Raw genomic sequence first — 17266 nt, 5'->3', positions numbered from 1 at the left:
TACATCTGCAAATTCTTGCACTACTGGTATATCTTTAACAGTTGCAACCTTATCCACAGAATCTGCAAACCCCACTTGTACTGCATAAATCTGGCACTTATTCCGGATACACTTAACCAGCTGAGAGGCTGTGATCGGCCGAATCTGCACTGGTTTCTGGATGCCTTGAATTTCTTTTCCCATACCCAACTCATCTCTGTAGGAGACTGTTTTTGTTTTACAGTTAATTACAGACCAGCATCGTTCCAACCAGTCCATTCCTATCAGTACGTCATAGGAACCAAGAGGGAGTACATTTAACTCAGTGGTTATGGTTTGGCCAGCTAACCTTAATGGACAATTGCTGACTTTGGTTAGTACTCTTCTTTTGGTCCCGGTGGCCAGCTGTACTAACCATGGGCTTTTAAATTTAGTGGTTTGCAAACCACAACTTTCTACCACTTTAGGACTTATATAGCTTAAAGTAGCTCCTGGGTCTACTAAAACAGAAACAGCTCGATCAAAGATCTTACCTTCGAACTCTATCATTGTTGGCTGGTAATCAGCTTGCCGATCCTCCAGTGCTGCATTTATTCTGGGCATGGATCAAGCCACATCTCCTACTATTGAAGCTTCGTAGATCTGGGACAACTGATCGCTGTCCTTCCGATGAGGGCAGTTTCTGATATAACGGGGTCCGCCACAACCCCAACACTGAACAGGTAATGCATATTTCATTAAATTTGGAATTAAATAGTGGATCTAGAATTTCAAAATAACCAAAAAACTCAATTGTAGTAATGTCCTTGTAATAAAATGTCTCCAATTTTAGTGAAATATGTGTTACGTGGCCGAGCTGAGCCTTCATTGTCCAATCTAACTTGCTGTTCACTGTATCTGGATTCTGCAGGAGGTTTGAATCTGCTCTGAGTTTTTGCTGGATTTTTAGTGCTAGCTCCTTCGAAAATCCTTTCTGAAAACTGCTGCGTGCTCCCTTACCACCCATAGGCATTTTACTGCCTCGCTTATCTGTCCAACGTTTTCCGGAATTTTCTCCTTTTGATTTATTCTGCTAATAACACAGTCTAGCTTTCCGTATTGCTTCATCCATGGTCTTTGGATTATCGAACTCTATCCTTTCTCGCATTGTCAGAGGTAGACTACTAACAAATCTTTGTACTTTAGCCTTCTCTTCACGAATATAGGGAACGTAGCGAAGTAGGGACGTGAATTTAGTTACAAATTCATCAATAGTCTGATGCCCAAGCCGCAGATCATGGAATTCTCGTGCTTTTTCATCATAAAAGTGTTCTGTCAGGTACTTCTCTTTAAAATATCCTTGAAACTTTTCCCAGGTCACATTCTGTTCGTTTATTCTCCGCACCATCTTGACCTCTTCCCACCATAGCGTGGCTTTGGCTTGCAACTGGAATATAGCCAGCCTTGCCTTAAGATGATGATCGTATTCATACACCTGAAAATACTTATTCATATTAATCAGCCATGCCTCTGCAGCTTCTTCAGATTCTCCGTCAAAATGAGGTGGTTTAATCTTCCTGAATTCTCCGTGTAATTCCATCCGGGGTCTTTTTGGAGTCTGATATTCGGAGGCGTTAACAGACTTCTCTCCTCGCGTCTCTCCTCTGTCCTCTGCTTCCTCCTGTTCAGTATGATAGCTCTGTTCATCTGTTATTTGTGCTTGTTCCGGCCTCGGATGTGACTGCTGTTGATGTTGTTTATCAGATAAGCTTTTCAGGATCCTCTCCTGTTCAACATTCAATCTTGCGTTATCTGCACGCAGCTGAGCCATTTCATCTTTTAGCTCCTGCAATGTCCTCAATAGCGTTGAGTCAGTAGTGCGACCTGCTGCTCCCAGTTGTACCCAAAACTCAGAATTCCCTTGAGGTTGTTCCATGTTATCCGGAGGTTCCGGATTCCCATAAGGAGCACTGTTTGCTCTTCTCATTCTGCTACTACCTGCTTCAGAACAACTCATTAAACAGATTTAATTTATCTTGGTGTATTGCTGAACTGTTACCATAATACTGTTTATATTCATGTTGCTGTAATCTTAAAATTTTCCCAAAGGTCACAGAGTTGTAAACCTTGGGCTCTGATACCAATTTGTCACGTACCCATAAGTAAACTACAGTAATACAAATTTTTTTTATATTGACTCCTTTCACATATAATACTACCTTTACTTAACATGTTAAATATATCTATTTAACCTGCATCCGGAATCACAATTTAAGTTATGTAATAATCATAGTGTTTATATTACATGTCAATGCACATGCGTTGACACATTCTATATATATGTCAACTGTTGATTATCCGCACATAATATTTCATGGTGTAAATGATAAGGTTTACAATATGCAATTACATGATTTGATATCACGGAACCACAGTTGGCAAGGTATTCATTGCATTATTTATGGCAACTGCACTTTTCATATCCCGAGAAATCTAACGGAGGAGTTGGCAAGTCCGGCTCTGGCAATGATCCACATGGTGGCGTTGATGATGTCCATCTGGCTAGATCAACGGTGAGTTGACATGCGGCCATGTGCTTGTACTGTTGCCTTGGACTTGTTATCTCCGCGCCAAATCCCATCCCCAGGTCACCGACTAATGAACGATGCAGATGTGCTCACTGCAGATCCACGGCTCCAGTTGAGCCACGAGGCAGCCATTGAGCTGGGCTATTTGTATGTTGGATTTTGTAACGCGGCTTTAGACTTTACATTTCATTACACAGCGTCGCAGTTGCAGCTCTGCAACCATCCAACGCTGTTCCACATCCTCTGTCTTCTGAGGTTCACCGGTATGCAGCCATAGCTTCCAGATTCTGCACACTTCGTCGTTAATGGCATTGGTTCCTCCAGGTCTTGTTTCCACAGGTGATGAACCATACCTTCCGATGTTTGTTTTACAGTTTGCATTAAGGTTCTGCCAGGGTTTATGTTAACATTTATTCATGGTGGTATGCAGATGGTCACCGACCTCGCCTCTGGAGCAAGTGGTTTCCTCTTTACGCCGGCTACCCAGCACCGGGTAAGGGTTTGAACACTGGCCTTATTCTTATGTGGGTTTTTTAAGAATTAGCTAAAACATTATTCCCTTGGCAGGGATTACCGGATTGATTCAGTTTCCTCTCTGTTCAAGCTCGGAACTCCTCTGCTAAGAGGCAGAATAGTCTCAGATGATATATGTATATTCCTAAATGTAGTCGGTTATTCTATCTCATGATTCTAGACTGGTTCTTTTGAACCCAGCTGTAATCCTAATTTTTAACTTTGTTTTCAAACCTTAAGACATTCCTGCTCAGGTTGACTGTGATAAATGTGTGTTCAAGCGCACAGTTAATATATAGACTCAGTCTAATATGTATGGATATTTATTTTGGTCTTTTACCAGTTCAATATAAATGAATAGCTTTTTGCCTGGTTAAATAGTTGTGCGTATTTCCCATCGAGGCACTGTGTATTGCTTTCTTAATGTTTATAAATGTGTCTTTTAGTTTATGGACGCCGGCTTGATGCCTCGACTAGCCTAGCGTAGGCTACGGCTCGGCCTGAGGGGTTTCACCAAGCGGTATTTCGATGTGAAGAACCGTCGGGGTCATGGACTTACAGTCACAGTTTTCCCTTGTCTCGGCGTTCCTGTTTATACTCTTGTTTTGTTTCGTTAAATGAAATAATGTGCTTTCCATAACATGCAATACAGTTGTTATTTGAATGCGTATTTATATATATAAGATATCTTCAGGAATGTAATTCTTCTGCAATCTCTGTAATGTTTATGGTCAGGTTGTTCATAATAAGGTTCTGTAGTAATGGTTCTTGGCTTATTGCAATGTATATAACGATGATTTCATTGCTCTGTTATCTCGCTTGAACGCGAGCCTCTAGATTTATTTTCTGTGTATACAGTGTATTATCGGGGTTTTACCCCATTCGAAGTTACAGAGAACGGCTGTATGCTTTATTGCTTTTGCTAAATAGTCATATAAATATATGTATCTTTATTCCAGCTTCTCGCTTATACTTGTTCACATTTTCTTCGTTCCTGTTTCATATACACAGGGTTTCGTTCCGAGTAGGTTATCTACACTGTAATCACAAACCCTTATAGAGTATAGGCTAGGGTTTTAGTAGAGTACTGTAAACGCAGACTCTATTAACATTTCTCATGTAGATTCTTAGGTTCTTTCTTCAGATTTCTGTTCAAGTCCGTAATGCACTTGACTCTGTTGTTTTTTATAATTTACACAGTAACATATACATATTTTCTAAGGCTGGATTTGTTGTCTATAATGCACACAGAGTATCATGTCTGTTTTCTTGATACTGTCTCATAATAGAAGCAGTTAATACTTAACTTATTTCACTTTTCTCTGTACAGAACAGAAAGTAAACATTTAACCTTTAAACAGTTGCATAAGCAAGAAGCCATACCTGCTTCTGTGCCAAACGTGTTGTAATGCTTGTCAATCTCCCGTCCGTAGGAAGAGTCCTTCTCAAATCTTCCACCCCCAAGCACTTGCAGGTCCTACTCGACCGCAATCACACTGGTCTCGCCAGTAACGCTATCTGATCCTAACTAGACGTAGCGTGCACAGGAAATTCCTTCCTCTTATGCCATCTGATCCTAACCAGACATAGCATGAATATTTTTCTTTTTTTTTTTCTTTCTGCCATCTGATCCTAACCAGACTTGGCATTCTTCCCCTTTTCCTCTGGGGTCTCAACTACCTCAAGGTAGTTAGGGTTCCAATGTAACTGATTCCTCAGTTACTACCCATAATTAGTCACAACTCAGTGCAAATAATAACGACACAGTTATCTTTTATTAACATAAATTCATAACAGGATTATAAATGTAATTTTCAAATAAAGTCTTTTACTCAAAATTACTTTCACAATTACTAATGTTACTTTTCACAAGGGGCGTTACACACGCACAAATGTTATTTTATCTAATCGTGTAATCTTTCAAAATATGAACTTGAATCAAATCAAAAACCTATACTCTCATAAATTCCCACACGCATGAAGCGGCACCACACGTACTGGCTTAATCTTTCTATTTCGTTTCCCATCTTTGTATATTATTTGAATTTGTTAATGTCATAAAAGAAAATCTCTATACGCACTATTTTCTTTTCAGCAATTACAATTTATTTTGTGAGACTTTATTACTTTTTCCTTTGTCAAAGTGGATGGAAACAATACCGACTTTTAGGTTCATTGTCATTTAAATGTGATTATTCATTAATTTCAACAATTACAATTTATCTTGTGCGACTTTTTTACTTTTTCCTTTGTCAAAGTGGATGGAAACAATACCGACTTTTACGTTCATTGTCATTTAAATGTGATTATTTATTAATTTGATGTATGTTTTTAAATGTGATTATTTATTAATTTGATGTATGTTATTTAAGTTTATTAATGTAATAAAAATTTTGGATAAGTAATATTAGATAAAAACATAGATATATTTTATTTAATATATTTTTCATGTCGTATTTAATTTAATTAGATGAATTATTAATAATATTATTGTTTTTAATTTTATTTGTTGATAATAGTTTTTGCAACTATATTTAAGATAAAAAAATTGAATAGAAATTTCATATATTATTAAATTTTGAGATGTTTTATTATTTAATTTTAAATTTAAGAAAAATAAAAAAATAATAATTTTAAATCAATTTGTATATAAAAATTAATTTATAGTAATAAAATTTAAATAAAATTATAAATTAATAGAAATTTGATATATAATTAAATTTTAAATATTTTATTATTCTGATTAGATTTAACAAAAATCAAAATACTAATTTTAAATCAATCTGTATTTATAAATTAATTTATATTAATAATTTTTGATTAAAATTATGAATTCAAGAAATTTATTTTTATTTTATTTTATAATGAAATGTGAGAAATTCACTACAAAATTATACTTTTATTTATATATTCCAAAAATTAATTGAATAATACAATACATAAATTTTATAATAAAGTATATGTTTAAGTTCATAACAAAATAATTCATAAGTCTCAACTCTCACTTTATAATTTTTTAGCTATAAAAATATTATTTACATTAATATCTATAGGTTTAAACTTACTTAAAAATATTATATATTTAATTTATTTGACATCTCAATCTTCCTCAAATAATACTTATTGAGTACTATGAACAAGTATGTGATATTCATAAACAATTGTTTTCCTTTTCCTTTTAGGAAGAAATAATTTGTTTTCAAGATATTAAAAATATAACTCTTTTTTTAATATGAAGTAAAACCAATGTGCAAAGTAAAACCAATCTACATATATTTTTAGTAATGTTCTTTCTTAAGACAAAAAAATTAATAGTAATTTGAAAAATTGTTAAAATTTGAAATATTTTATTATTTTATTTTAAATTTAACCAAAAAAAACAATTTTAAACCAATTTATATTTGTAAATTAATTTATATTAATAAATGTTAATTGAAATTATAAATCTAATCAGATTTTTCTATATAATTAAAAATTCAAATATTTTAAACGATTGATGGGAGAGGCGAAATGGTAGAGAGGATGAGAAGGTAGGGTTTTTAGTGTTTCTACAGATCTTCCCTTACATCCCTGTGAGCATACAATCGAACAAGGATTGCAGAATCGACCCAAGGAGAATCTACTGAAGAAGCAATGAGGGGAATGGAAGGGGGAAGAGATCCGCTCCTATCGGAATATTGCAGCAGGTGAATCTCCCTAGCATGGAGCAATCAACGGAAATTGAGAAAAAGGAAAACGAATACCGGTATTGGGAGCTAAATGGAAAGCAGGCTCAGGAGGGAAATTCTTGCTGAGGGCTGCTAAAAAACTAAGATTCATTATCCTAAACAACAAGCTAGAGGAATATCAAAAATACATGAAGGAACACATCCTTATTTGCAAGTCCATTGGGGCATGGCCGACATAGAAAGAGATGATAAAATGGATCGAGCAACGGTGGCAGCCGAAAGGGCACATCTATCTCAAGCTAGGGGCAAAGTTGTTTGTCACAGTGATCTTATCTAACTTGGAAGAGAAAGAGAGGGTTTTGAAAGATGCGCTGTATTTCTTCAATAATGCCGGAATATTCATTAGACATTGGGAGGGATGCTACAACCCAGACCAGGAAAAGCTCTTGGCCGCCCCAATGTGGGTATGGTTGTTTGGCCTACCAATGGATTTTTGGGATCGAGAAATCTTGGAAGGAATTGGTAACTCTATTGGGACCTTTGTTAAAGTGGCAGATTCGACACAAAAATGTAGATATACTTCGTACGCTCGGACTTGTGTGTACATGAACATCACGAAGCCACTTCCAGACTATATAGAATTGAACTACCATGATGGGATATGGCAACAACATCTAGACTATGAACATATTCCTTTCAGGTGTCGTCGATACCATGAATATGGACACCTGTACTAGGCATCCCTACTCAACGAGAAGGAGAACCTCTATAGGGAGAAAAAGGCAGGGGAAATGATGGCAAAGGAATATGGGGAAGGTTTTTAGGAGGTGCAACGGAGGAAACAAAATCAGAGACAGAAAGTAAACCAGAGAGTAAGACAAAATGAGAAGGAACAAAGAACCTCTAATAGGTTCACTTTTTTCTAGGAGGATGAAATGGGGGAGCTCACACCTAACAACACCATGGAAATAGAAAGCCAAAAAGAAAAGGAACCAAAGAGTAATAAGCTGAAAAACATGGAGGCAGGAATGAATAAAGGAAAGGAGGATACCATGCAATTGGAGGAGCAAAACCTACTGGAGATTGATAACCAGAAACATGACCTAAGTGCTAAGGAGCAAGTGATGAAATGTTTGTTGCATGAATGAAGGAATTTGGATGAACGGTTCATTCCCGAATATTGGAAACAACTCTATAAGGAAGCTTTCAAACAATATAAAGATAAATAGGTCTCAGTGATTATAACCCAACTAGACCATCTATTGTCTCAAGTCAATCAAGGGAAAGACACATTAACACAAGGAAAAGGGGGAAAGAAGTGGGGAAGGAGAACAATGAATAAATCCATGCAGGTGGTTGGTGAGCTGCTAGTAAATTCTGGAAGAGTAGTTCCATTATTAGAATTCTTCCAACAACCTTTAAAATTGTTGAAATTATTATTACAACATGGAAAATTAGAAGCCTCAACAATAGAGGAAATCATAGGTACCTTAAAGAGAGATTGAAGAAAGATAAACACAATATTATGATATTTTTGGAAACCAAAATCAGTGAAAGAAAACTAAAAGAGATTCTAGAACACTTTAAACCTCAGTATCATGTCATGGACTCCGACGCAATTGGCAATGCAGGGGGATTCATGATCTTATGGAATCCATAAGAATTTTGGTTCGAAGACTTGGTTACCCTACCAAGAATTTTATTAGGTAAATTCTGAAACATAGGCTCCAAAGAATGGGTGGTGCTTACAGGGGTCTACGGGCCTCATATCCCTCGAGAAAGAGGAGCCTTCTTACAAAAGTTGGAAAATTTAAGAAGTGTTTACCGAGAGGACCTGTGGATAGTTGGAGGGGACTTTAACATGATCACAACCCTAGCAGAAAAGAAGTGTGGATGTGGATATGGAAACCTTTAGAAAAACCATAGAAAATTTGCACCTCATGGACATGCCAACAATTAAATGGTGTTCACACTTGGAACAATAGAAGGGGATGGGAACATCAAATCTCATCTCGAATGGATAGGTTCCTCCTCTCAAAGCAAGTTATAATTAGAGACATCTTCATGGAAGCGTTGATCCTCCCATGTATGGGGTCGAGTCACTAGCCGATACGACTAGAAGTGGACCTAAAGGAAAGACCTAGGAACCAACTCTTCAGGTTCGAAGCCTTCTGGCTAAGGGATCCAGGTCCTATTAAAAGAATTAAGGAATTGTGGAAAACTAGTGAACAACAAGGCAAGAACTGTATGCACACCTTTGAGTTGAAAGTCAAAGAGTTAAAGAAGAAACTCAGGAAATGGAATAAACAAGAATTTGGACACATTATTAAGGACCAAAAGGAGATAAACAAGTGTATTACGAAATTCCAGCAACAAATTATCCTGGAAGGGAGATCTGAAGAGCTTGTTCAAGAAGAAGGAATGCTAATAAACAAGATGGAGGAAAGAAGAAAACAGGAAGAGATTCTCTGGAAACAAAAATCTTGGGTTCACTGTTTGCGGGAAGGTGAACGAAACACAAGATTATTCCACAAAGAGATGGTGTACCACTGACCGCATAATAGAATATACTCCCTAAGAGATGAGGAAGGCAAGTGAAGAGTCCAAAATGAAGAGATAGAGGAGATCCTTGTACACCACTTCAAAGAGCTACTCTCAGATCCCCCATAAAATAGAATTGAAGACATACAAAGAATTACACAACACATTCCCCAACTAATAACTCGAGATGAGAACATGGCCCTGATGCATGCTGCTACCCTGGAAAAAGTGGGAGAGATAGTCAATGGAATGCAGAAGAAAAAATCACCAAGACCTAATGGTTTCATTGAAAAATTCTATCAATCCACCTGGAAATTCATGGGACACGATATCCTAGAGGTAGTCGAGGAATCGCATTGAAACTGAAAGATATGCCCCAGTTTGAACTCTACTTTTATAGCTTTGATTCCTAAAACTTCAAAATCTGAAGATCCTCAAGGATTCAAACCTATAGTGTTATGTAATGTTATTTACAAAATCATTGCTACTCTTATTGTAAAATGGATAAAACCTCTACTAGCCAGTTTCATCTCTTCGTAGCAAACAAGATTTGTAGAAGGTAGGAAATTCCTAGATGGGTTCATCACATCTCAAGAAGTTGTCCACTCACTCAAGGCTCAAAGGCTTCATGGTATGATGTTAAAGCTAGACTTATCCAAGGCATATGATAAGGTTAGTTGGGGTTATTTGTCGGGCATCCTCAAAACATATGGCTTTTCACAAATATGGATAAACTGGATCCTCGCCATGATCTCTTCCCCTGTTATCTCTATTTTGTTGAACGAGACTCCTACATCAAACGTTTAATCCAACCCAAGGCCTAAGGCAAGGGGACCCAATATCTCCCTTCTTGTTTATGACCCAATGAGTCAACCATCACCCACCAATAGTTTGTAGATGATATCATGCTTTTCTATCAGGACTCCTTGAATGAAGCCCGCTGAATAAAGGAAATTCTGAACACTTTCACGGAGGCCTTGGGGACAAGGATAAACAACGAAAAGTCTTGTATTTGTTTCTTCAATACCCAAGGGAATGTCAGGACCCATCTAGCCATGATCCTTGGGTTTAGCATAGGAAATATCGTGTACAAATACTTGGGTATGCTCCTATCTGATAACCCTCTAAGATTATCCTGTTGGCATCACATCCTCCAAAAATTACAAGGAAAGATAAGTTCCTGGGCCTTTAGATGCCTCAAAATAGATGGTAGAATAGTCCTTCTCAAAGTTGTGCTACAATTGATACCCATTTACCAACCTTCAGCATGACAGCCCCCAAAGGGGCATGCTCCAAAATGGTCGATATATTAAAGAAATTCCTATGGGGAGGGGCTCAACATATCAGGAAGTGGGCATTGGTATCATTGCAAGGCTTCGTAAAAATGAAAATTGATGGTAGGTTAGGTCTCAGAGATCCCTATATCTGGAATAAAACAATGGGAACAAAACTCTGGTGGCGATGGATTGCAGGGGGAACGAACCTGTGGAAATGAATATGCACAAGAAAATAAAATATGCATGAGAAAATTGAGGATATATTGAGATATCAAAACCCCCCAAAAGGATCAACTGTGTGGAATTTGGTAGCCCAAAATAGACATCCTATAAACTAGCATGCCTTTTGGGAGATACGTAATGGAAAAACATCAAGATTTTGGATGGAATCCTAGAAACAGAGAGGAAGAAGGATCGATAGGCAAGATCTTAGGGACATATATCAATATACCAGCGACAGGAATATTTATTTGGTTAAGAAATTCTGGAAAGAAGACCAAGGAATGGGAAGTTGGGGGATATGGAAGAAAAAGGAATACTGGGACCAGGAAATGGAGACTAAACAATGGACAACTCTAGACAAAGAACTCAAATCGAGACAATTAATGATCCGACATGACCTAGGTATTTTGAGATGAGGGCATACCATAAAAGGAACCTTCACCGTAAAAGAAGCCTACGACATTCAAGTAAGACAATATCATGAGAGGCAAGACAACTCATGGAAACAAATCTAGAAGGGAGGGTGGTGACACAAGGTCACCCATTTCATTTGAATGGTCTGCAAAGGGCAGATCCTGACCTGGGATCAATTGCAGAAAAGGGGATTCCAGGGCCCCTCCATTTGTTGGCTATGTCATTAGCACAGAGAAGACATGGAGCATATACTAAATACATATCCATTTTCTGTGCAAAAGTGGAGGAAAATGCATGGAGTTTTTAAAAGAATGGACCGATATCATAATAGCATCAAAGAAACAATTCTCCTCTGGAGAAGACATATTTTATCAAGCCCGGTATTAAATCGAGCATGGGCCTAGCCCTAGGATCCAATCTATGGGGGATATGGAAGGAGAGAAACAATAGAGTCTTTAAGAATAAATCCACAACTGAGGAGAAGGTGTGGGATGGAATAGTCCAAAACACCAGGGAAACAATTCTAACATTGAAATGGCACCAAGAATATTGGCAAGGGCACCCCAAGAAGCCTGTATCCTCCAAAAACTCAACCTATCCCCAAAAATGATAGACTCTTCGGCCTAGAAAAAAACTGGGAAGGATCGATATCCCAGACTCATTTCACTCCCCCTGAAGAAGGTTTCTTGAAACTTAATTTCCATCGAGCGTCTAAAGGGAACTCAGGCAAGGCAAGCCTTGGTGGCCTCTTTAGGGACCCCCAGGCCAAAACCCAACTAATTTATGCTGAGTCTTGTGGGATAGCCAATAACAATGAGGTTGAGTTTGTAGCACCATGACAGGGACTCCTAATTACTGTCAGAATGGGATACTAAAACTTAGTGGTGGAAGGTGACTCAAGCCTGGTCATAAACATGTTGGAAAAACTGAACAACAACACCAAATGGGACAAGCTCAGCCAAAGCTAGTGGATGACAAGACTCATCCAAGAAATATGGGAAATAATTCCTAAGTTTGACTACATTCTTGTTAGACATGTCAGAAGAGAGGGGAAAAAAGGGGCAGATTTTCTTGCCAATTGGGGATGCAATCACCAAAATGATACGTTGGAGAAAGGTGACCAGTCAAACCTTAGGATGAAAACTTTAAAACCCTGGGGAAAATTCAGGAATAGGACCTCACGAAAAGCAGGGGTAGTATCCCCCTAGCAATTCAAGATCCCGATCAAGATGCAGGCCGACAGTTGGGACAACTTGGTCATATTAATTATTGGTACCATTGAAATTAGTACTGTCACTATGCACATGCTCAAGGAAATGGTTGTGGCGACCCTTGGCATGAGTGCATGCAAGGTTGGTGGGAAAGGTGGCAGTACAGGAGGTGAGGTGAGAAATAAAGGAAGGCACGGTAGACACATGAGCATTATGAGAGTGTATGTATGTGGCTGAAGGTGGTATTGCAGTGGATTAGGAAGGAGATGGACCCTCCGACTCAATGCTCGAAGACAATTGACAATTGAACTAGGGCATGATTTTAACCTCGATCCTCCACTGTAATTATGATATGGTTGGGGTTTTGCTGGTGTGAGAGGGGGGTAAATAGGAAGATGTCTTGGTGGGTAGAAAATTGTTGGTGGCAATGGGGAAGGAAATTGGTGGCAATTTCCTAGTTCTGTGTCTATATCCTTTTCCAATTGGGTAGTGCATATGGCTGATGGGGGGATAATCTCAAGCTTCCTAGTTAGGAAACATTGGGCTGCTTAAAACGTGCTTTGGGTGAGGCTAACTGTAGCAAGAAAATGGGTGAGGGCAATGAGATGGAAGAAGGGAGAAGGGGGAATCAATTGGTAAGGTGCATGGGAGGAAAACCTTATAGTTGTAAATAAAGCAAGTGTTGGGTTAACCGGAACTCCTTTCGGGACTATGGAAAAGCCCAAGACCTCGATTGGAAAGCTAAATGGGAGCAAGGGAGGGGTAGTGCTATTACTTCCTAGGCGGAGGAGGCAGGGGTCCCAATTTCTTCCTAACATATAGTAATGAGGAGAAGGGGAATGCACGAATGGTTTAGGCAAGGGAAGGCTGACCTGAATGTGAACGAAAGTTACTGGGTATGGAAAAGGGGAGCGAAAGAGTGTAGCTGGAACCAACCCCATTGCATTGTTCAGTCTATGGAACACCCCAGCTCTGAGGTTGAGAGAGCAAGGGGAGACGAGAAGTAGGGTGTGGCACATTCTGCTATCAAAACAATACAGGAAAGGTACCAAACTACAGTTATTTTTTTGGATTAACAAATTGTTGTTGTCATGGGGGTTAAGGAAATCTGGACATGGCTTAACTTGTGAGAGGATGAGGTCATGGAAGGAGAGGCCCAACACCCAGGAAAGACAAGGAGCTGTTGAAGCCCCAAAAATCGGGTCGACAACAAGGGGGATACCCACCCGGTCCGGCCCTTGGTTGGCAGCGCCTTATCCGTTTGGTATAGCGGGTCCGACTGGGGATAATGGGACCAGTTTCCCAATCTAGGGGTGTGTGTGTGTGTAGAGTTGGATGATGCTGATCTAGGAGTACTTACAGCTAATTTAATTCAAACTTCTAAACTAACTCTATGCTATTGTAATCTAATGAGAAACAACACATCTAATCCACGCTAACCCAGGGTGTATTTCTTCTATTATGCGATCTAAAGAGATTTCGAACAATAACTGGTAATAAAGATCATTCAGCTATCATAAGAATAGAAATCAATTAAGATAAACCACTTTGCATAAAAAGTTAAGAAAAACAGTTGTGAACAGCATATCGCATAATAAGTTATTCATATATCAAACACAAATAAATGACTCCACCGTACAGAAGTGCCAAATGGTAACCCACACATTCATGCATTAACATATAAACAACTGAAAACTGTATATCACTTTAAGAATATAAGCAGAAATGGTCAAGAGATAAATGTACCATTTATGACTGATTCCACTCATAAGCTTCAAGCAACAACGATTTATCTCTACTTGTTCTAACATCTACTAAGAGTACAAAAGTGCAACATCAGTAGCGAATATGAGATGCAAACATTAATAAATCTCGATCCATCCATTCATCAAAACCTCCTCTGAGGGTGCAGAAGTGCATGTTCCGAGGACATTTTTTTGACAAATTTCTAGACCCCTCTCCAAATGCAATGAGAAGGGTTAAAATACTACTTCCTAATTCTAATAATAGTGTTTTTACAAAATTTAGGATGCGGTTTTCAAATGACCATCCTTTTTCTAATCTAATTTAAAAGAAAAAACAACATTCTAAAATAAGGCTACTTCTGAATTTGGTCTTTAAAGTTGCAAGTGTTCAGCATGGGCTTGAGAAGAGTCGGCTGTCTGACTTCTGCGCTGAGCTGGGCTGCGAAAACAGCATCTACGAGAGCTGGCACTAATTTTTTGGCCGCGTTTGTGATGCATTTCACCATCATCCATTGACTATGTGGTTTGACCAAGTATGTCCAGTAACATTCCCAATTCAACCTATTTAATGCTTGGATCGCTTTTCCCTTTGCCTGCGCTTTTTGCTTCCATTCTGCTTCTAGTTGTAACTTATCTGGTAGGTACCCCAGGGTGGTCTCTGCGATTAAATTGGACCTGTGTAAATTCTCATTTACACAGTCGATAAGAATGCTTGCTGTGTAGCCGCTGTCTCCGCTGCTCGCTCCGCCTGCCTAATTTGATCGTCCCATTTATTAAAGAGAAATTCTTTATGATTTTTGTTTATCCTGGGTGCACCTGCTCTTTTCCCTTCATCTTCATCCTGCCAAGTTAAGTATTCTGTCACCCGTCTGTCACTCTGATCATAGTCACTCCGCAAGTCTACCACTTGATTGGTGATTTTATCGCTCAGCTCGCAATAGTGACTCCACTGTGATATTTTACGTCCCAACTCTTCCTATTGCTGTAGTAGTTGCTCATTTAAGCCAATAGATTCTGAAATAAATTCTGCCAGTTTAGGCTCATCTTTATGCATTTCCTGTAAAGTCTGCAATTGTTTTCCTTTCTCGTCTAGACTTCTTTGATAACCTATCTGCATCTGCTGAAAGTCTTCCTGCAGCTTCTCGAGCTGTTTGGAAGCTTAAATATTAGCATTGGCTTGTTGCAACTGTCATTGTAGCAGCTATATTTGATCTTCTTGTTCTTTCAATAGTTGCTGAACTTCCGATGCCTTGTCAATAGTTGCAGAAGCATGTGCTCCTACGATCTGAGACAGCTTAGTGAGATTTTCAGTCGGGTTATTGTTGGGGTCTTTCCATAAGACATCCAAATGTTCAACATCTTGTGACAGTGTATTTTCTAGTTTTCTTTTCTTCCTCTGTCTCCTTACAACTGCTTTGTGTTGGGGACTATAGAATACATCCAGTGGGGGAATTTCTTCTACATTAAGTAGAAGCTCAGAAGGTGGAGCGATAGGAATGTGCTCCATTTCTGTGATACTGCTGACTATGGTCGAAACCACTTCTTGCACTACCTGTGTATTGTTCACAGGTGTTTTTGGGGCTTGCCCTTCAAGATTGATCAGTTCATTGAAGGTTTCCCATTCTTTGTCTAGTTCTATTGTGACGAGCGGTGCTTCGATGACAGGAGGGGGGACATCTCTTAGCGAGGAGGCGATAACTTGATCTTGCAACATTGCACTTGACTAAGTTGTATCTTTAGTTGTTACTTCATTTTTTCCTTGGTCGCATCCAGACTCTTTAGGATGTTCAGGTACTCCTTGCGCAGCGTTGGATTTAGATCTGGAAGTGCTAGAGTTTCCACAGAGGCTAATGCTTGGAGTTGGTTCTCTGGTAGGCAGTCGCAGCTTCTCTAGAGGAACACTGGCTAGCCTTCTTTGCCTGTATAACATGAATCTTTGGAGGTAATTTGGAGACAACCTCGACCGAGCTTCCCGTAAAATTTCTTGGAATGAGCTTCTATTCTGAAACAAATCATCAAACAAATCTTTCTTTCCAACGAATACTTTTATTTTGACGTTCGTTGTGAAATCTTGGGCAACATCATTTGGGTCAAATGGCCTTGCTGGGAATTTAAATAATTGCAGACACGTCACATTCTCCACTTCGGTGAAAGTGTGTCCTACATCGAACAATGAGAAGGCCCCACAAGCTACAGGAAATTGAGGCCATATGGCCTTCTTTTTGTCCTTTAGGTCTTTGGTCAGGCCGCCTTCTGAACAGGTTTGATAAGCAATTTCCCGAGCCAAAAGTTTATCAGGGATATATAGAGGTAGGACATGTGGAGGTATAGTGCTTCCAAACACTCTAATATAGGTAAACCATTCTTCCCCAAACCATCTTGCGATGGGGATGATGTCAATTTGTGCCTCAGGTGAGCACGTCGGGGGGTCTTCATCATACATTATTCTATACAAGGGCAAAATAAGCCCGTGGCAAATCTGGTAGAAGTGAGGGACGAACTGAGAATCCCATAACACCTTATGATAAACATGGATAGGTAATGGGTCCTGGGTAGTCTATTTCCAACCCATAATGGGAAATTTAGACACATAACAAATAGAATCCATAACATATGTAGACAGATAAAAAGGAGGATAGACCCTTTGAGACAAGGATCTTTTAGACCGGTAATTGATAACAGCTGTGTATAGATTATCAGAAAGGATCTTGGCCCAATCCATAATATCGGCGTTTGTGGCAGCATCAATTAATGGTAGCCATTCAGACGAAAACTTATTGATATCCGGCATCCCAAATAACCTACAAAGCATGGCCGCAGTAAAACAATACGGAGATGTGAGGGAACCAGTGCTGTACATACCGTTTTTGTCCTTTTTGAGTGGCTCCTCTTTTCTAGACCAATCTTTGGTGGTCTCTGATAGGTCCGGGTTCTTTGCCGCAAATTTCTTAACGAATTTTGCATTGTAAGTCGCCTGCGGTTCAGGAAGATGATACATAAGCTTCAAATCTTGCACAGTGAATGATCCAATGAGCCCGTGTCCTTGAACCTTGAATTGTCTGTTGTTCATGTCTGCATTGTCAAGTATCCACTTGATCATATCCGTATATGGTAGAATTTTGGGTCTTG

The sequence above is a fragment of the Pinus tabuliformis genome, chromosome 2_2 (assembly GCF_031772625.1).
Source record: "Pinus tabuliformis cultivar Carrire ecotype Pingquan chromosome 2_2, CPIR1, whole genome shotgun sequence".
In the NCBI taxonomy this organism is placed as follows: domain Eukaryota; kingdom Viridiplantae; phylum Streptophyta; class Pinopsida; order Pinales; family Pinaceae; genus Pinus; species Pinus tabuliformis.
This window is presented reverse-complemented; position numbering follows the sequence as displayed.